At 37.5% G+C, this 5,842-nt stretch overlaps 1 pseudogene; it reads right to left on the reverse strand.

Moving 5' to 3' along the window:
• Positions 1-838: 838 nt before the first annotated feature.
• On the reverse strand, positions 839-4,202 carry LOC114312136 (monothiol glutaredoxin-S15, mitochondrial-like; annotated as a pseudogene).
• Between the last annotated feature and the right edge of the window lie 1,640 nt (positions 4,203-5,842).

Genomic DNA, 5,842 nt, shown 5'->3' on the forward strand with positions numbered 1-5,842 from the left:
AGTTTCCGTAGAGTTGGGTACCTTTCCTTTCGACTCTCCAAGAACTTCCCTTGAGATTCTTCTCATACAATTGGTCATCGAGTTCCACATACTGTTAGCATCATCTTCCAAGTCCCAAGTACATTCCTTATCCATTCTATTCTTAAATATTTCTAGTTAATCTCCTTTTAGGTCCCACCATCTTGTCCTACAACATCCACTATCCTTCCTAGCTTGGTATTGCCCTTTAAAGTATAAATCTAATACCAAAATCCTATGTTGAGACGTTAGGCTCTCTCCAGGAATCACCTTGCAGTCACTGGATTTTAGATGGTCCACTTTCCTCACTAAAAAATAATCTATTTGGCTATTAACCGACCCATTCTTAAAGGTTATCAAATGCTCATTCCTCTTCTTATACATAGTATTGGCCACCACCAAGTCAGAAGCTAACGCAGAATCTAAAATACTCTCTCCAGCCTTATTTCTATCACCAAAACCATATCCATCATGCACCCTCTCATAGCCTAGTTTATCTATTCCTACATGGCTATCGAAATCTCCACCTATAGCTAGGTTCTCTTCTACGGGTATCTCCTATAAGATCTCATCCATTTGCTTCCAAAAATCCCTCTCAGTCTGATCACCTAATCCTATTTGGGGGGCGTACGCACTAATAACGTTCACTATATTCTCTCCAATAACTAGTTTAACTAACAAGATCCTATCACCTTCCTAATAACCGCCATTACATTTTTCACAAGACCCTTGGCAACTATTATTCCTACCCCATTCCTTTGTCTATCCTGGCCACTATAATACAATTTAAATCCGGTATCTTCAATTTTCTTACCTCAAAAGAAATTAAAACATCACAGACAACTCCAAACTCTTACGTAACTAGACATGGCCAACAATCATGAGTTACTCCGATCTCTCCTAGTTGGCAGCAATATCTTTAAGCATTTTCTTTAGCTCACTAGTCTACATGACAGACTAAACCATCAAAACAATGTATGATGTTTCCCAGGCTTAAGAAGAAAAACAAATTTGATATGATAATACCTGGTGCATGTTGAGAATGATGTCTGATCTTCCGATAAATTCTCCCTTGATAAATATTTGTGGAAATGTGGGCCAGTTGTTGCAAGGATAGACCATGAGACTAATTGAAACAATTACAAACAAACTACATGCATTATCAACAACTTTGGACCAAATGGGTTGCTAGGTAATGATCAGTACATGGCTTAAACAGCAATTCTATTTGCAAATGTTTGGTTCTTGATATTAATTTGTACCACTAAAATATGACAACCGAGCGCACTTTTCACAAATAATCCCAAAAACATCGTGGATATTTGACATAAACAGCATCCTAAAAAATTCATTCAAGATTTGGCCATGTCTATCAAGCTAAGCTATCTTTTGAAAAAAATATTTCATATACCTGAGCCTCAACCATTTGGGCTAAAATAGCCAATAAAACAAAACACCCAATCACATCTCTCTCTACTTTTTTATACGTCTTTTCATAAAAAGCCAAAAAACCAACTAAAATGGCCAATTCCCAAATGGGGCCTAAATATTAAAAGTTAAGATAGTAGGAAATTTTATCAATTAAAACTTGTCTGAAGAAGTGTTAACGGGCTTCTGAACATATGCTGCTGTGGCCATGTATTCTTAGCCACTACTGGATATGGATCATTCAATTAAGTAATTTCTAAATCCACTTGAAATGAATGCTATTCAAATGCCGCCTAAGGAAATTCTTTGAATTGTTGCCACAGAATGTTAAACTAAAATGGATATACTCTCTGATTCCAATATCATGCTTCTTGAAAAAAAAAATCTGCCTCGATGCAATTTAGAAAACAAAACCAAACCAAAATAAAACAAGAACAAAAAACAAAACAAAAAATAAATTGTTTCCAATAAGAGAATATTCAGTAACATCAGCTACTTCTAGTTCTATAGCACAAGGACAATTGCCAAAAAGCACTCTATCTATTCACTGGCTCGGTTTCTTAGCAAATCACCGCCCCTCTACCCCCCCCCCCCAAAAAAAATGTTTGAATTAACAAAACATGCAATCATACACCTTGAATGTAAACAAAACATGTAAACTAAGACCCCAACTTATTACAAACATTACCCAAACATCCCAATTATAAACAATAATGTTGTGGGTGGTATTTGTTGAGGTGGCCTACAGATGACCTATTGGGAAGAACGCGGGTACTGAGATGTCAAGGTAATCACCAGTGAGGGAGGAGGTGAGAGATCAAGAAGCCTTAGAAGAGAGGAAGGAAGGCAGTGAAGAGGTCTTGCTGCATACCAGAGATGGTTGATAATCGTAGTAATGCTTCAACGTCTGCATAGAGGCTTCCTTATATAGGATGGTCAAACCATGGAGGCCACCTCACTCTTGGAGAGGTAGTTGACCCTCCTTGCTTCAACAAGAATGAGGTATCCCAACCACCTCTACATCCTAAGATCAAATCTTGGGATTTGTATCATAAGAACATCAATGTAGGCATCACAGGGGGCTTCAGTGTTGTATATGATACAATTTCCAAAATATCATGTCTTTATTAGAGCACCTATCTCTCTAAGAATGATCAAGGTGCAAACACCGTCGGGGTAGGGGGATGGAAAGGCACCAAAATAAATCCCTAACTCTAGCCTCTAAGCCACATACCTCCAATGATGGCCCGAGCAAGGATTCCAAGGCCCAACACCAAACCTAGGTCATCAAGGTATTGAATGATGGTGTTGGAGATGTCTTGATCAGTAGGAGACAGCTTTACGGAGAAAGAGGAGACGAGACATAGTAGGGTCACGGTCTGGGAGAGGACCCCTCAGCCAAGCCAAATGGGATACAGAGCCATGTTGCTACCGAGCACAGTTAATCGAGCAAGGATGCCTCGAAACCTCAACACAATTATGTGGTGCTCTGGCCACGCCTCGGGATGTCCTATGTTGGTTTATCTTGCGGTTTCGTGGCTAAAAGCTAAGGCATAAGCTTGTTAGCTAGCCAAAATAACATACTTGGTGGTTTTTGTACCCCTGCTTAGGCTAGACTCACAACCCCAATAACTTATTTTGGAAGATGACACGCACCAGTATGGGTTACCACCTGACAATCCCTTGTTTGAGTTGGAGATGATATGGTGCCAGTAAGGCCAACCACAAGGTGAAGGGCATTATTCAGGTACAACAAATGGCAATTATCACTATACTTTGAGTACATGTTGTGTTACTATGAAGTGCCAATGAGAGGGTGCCTTATATATGAGCAGGAGGCTCTTAATGCTCTGTAGATGTATAGCAATGCTAAATGAATGTTCTAAATAGTATAATACCAAGCACCAAGTTACTTGTATGCTTTGATAGCATTCTTAAGCTCAGGATCTTCCAATATGTTTCTAGCACTCAAAGGAACATCTATAAAAGGCATATCAATGGTAAGAATGCCATAATAGCCTAAAGCAGTCAAGTCAGTAAAGTGGAAGGTCAGATCAAAGTTCAACAGACAGGATGCCCAAATGTAACCCCAGCTATCACATATCACTCAAGTCAGCTACTCATTTAATGCTTCTATTGCATCACCTTCTTGTACTTCCCTATTCAAACTTTTAAGCAAACTAAATGGTCATCTATAACTATATAGCCTCGCACATTTATTCAACTGCAAATATAATGCACTTCAATTTTCAATTTCCAGACGTGACTAAACCAAATACTTACTATGGACGACATAAACAAGCGTAAATCATCCAAGCTCATTTAAAAGATACTGTTGCTGAACTGAACCAGGGAATGGAACGTACAAAAGTAGTCGTAAAACTAAGAAAGAGAACACTTACTATATTCCTTCAACACTCTTACTGCTAGTGAGCTAAATCCACATCGGGGAAGATCAGGCACACCTTTCATGTAAAGCATCACCGGGTTGTCCTTGACATCCTACACTAAAGTTAAAAGCAATTAATAAAAACAGACTCGTAACAAATAAACAGCTAAATATTTTTGCTTGATAATTAAAAGAGAAAATACTTGAGGCTCAGTATCTCTAATACAGAAGGTACAGATGACTACTATCTACCTACTCTACAATATCCTTCAAAGAAAGGCCAGAACTCTCGAGCTTATTAGTGGGTTTGAACTCTAAAGTCGTTGTGTATGTCAGGATCATTCGGCATAGAAGCTGAGTATTGCATCTCATGGTGGTTAAAGGATCCAACTGCCTACCAACAATTAAAGAAAAAATATTAGCAAGTATCATTTATATGGCCATCAAAAATTATTTTCTCTAAAGATAAAACCACACACTGGTGGCTTAAAATTTCAAGAAAACCTTTTTTTTTGGTCTTCTGAGTAGAGTTTAACAATTTTATGATTAAGGATCCGAGAAATCTAGAGTCAGATGGCTATGAACATATCAAGATCCTAAGTAGTTTCTTCGATTGTAAGTCCTTTGAAAAATAAGAGAAACATGAATAAAAAATAAACAATTCAAACCTATGAAGCATGGACACTCCAAAATCGGTGCCGTGGCGTTGTCTGACACACGGACACGCCGGGGACACGTCGCGGACACATACGGGACACGCCAGGTGGCGTGTCCCTTTAATTTAATGAATTTTTTGTAGGGGACATGGCGGGGACACGCGTGTCCATATCGGGACACGGCATGGGATACGATGGGACTCATTTTTAATTTTGTTATATTTATTTGTGGTCAAAGTGTAATATTTAAAAAGAAAAAAAAAACAATGATGTAATGCCCTAACACCGACTCCATCACCTCCATCCAGTTGAGAATGAGTGAAAGGGAGAACCAGTCAATCCACTACCTCCATCTAGTTGATCGAAGACCTCTTTGTTTTTTGTTTTTTATTTTTTATTTTTTTATACGTTTATATATATGTAAGGCTATTTCTATTTTTTTGTAATTATATGTTTATAAATATGTATATATATCTCTAAAACTGTATTTTTTTAAAAAAAATTATAGGTTTATATATATGTACACAATATGTAAAACTTTCTTCTTCTTCTTCTTCTTCTTCTTCTTCTTCTTCTTCTTCTTCTTCTTTTTTCTTTCTAATGTTAATGTTAATTTATAATGGTTATAATTTATAGGAAAAATGTCTAGTTCAAATTCTGCTAATAACACACCATCTGCCTTTGATGCTGAAGATGATAAGCCACTGTGGAAATATATGACTAGATTAGAAAATCTGGTGCAAGAGGGGGAAACTATACTTTTTAATGTAACTTTTGTCGGACTACATGTAAAGGTTCATACACTAGGGCAAAAACCCATTTGATGCAAATTAAAAATCAAGGGATAGAAGTGTGTCCAAAAGTAACAAGGATAAAGCTGAATTTGAGAGAGTAATTGCAGAAGTAGAGTTGAAATTGAAAAACTCTAGGTTGAAGAAAGTCTCGTTGTCTCCTCCTAGTTCAAGTGCATCATTAGGTTTATGTTTCAATGAACCAAAGGAAATCTATGGATCAAAAAGGAAGAGGTCAACTGCTATAGAGAGTGGAAGTAGTAACCTTGTTATGAAAGCATTTAACATTGGGGCTCGAGAACGATTAAATGGTGAGATAGCTAGAATGTTTTATTCAGTAGGCTTGCATTTCAATTGGCAAGAAATCCTTACTATATTAGTGCATTTACTTTTGTTGCAAATAACAACATACAAGGATATGTACCGCCTGGGTATAACATGTTGAGAACTACATTGCTTCAAAAAGAAAGGATAAACATTGATAGGTTGTTAGACCCTATTCGAGGCACATGGAGAGAGAAGGGTGTGAGTATAGCCAGTGATGGATGGAGTGATTCCCA

The sequence above is a fragment of the Camellia sinensis genome, chromosome 6, assembly GCF_055761805.1.
Source record: "Camellia sinensis isolate YWXY chromosome 6, ASM5576180v1, whole genome shotgun sequence".
Taxonomy (NCBI): Eukaryota; Viridiplantae; Streptophyta; class Magnoliopsida; order Ericales; family Theaceae; genus Camellia; species Camellia sinensis.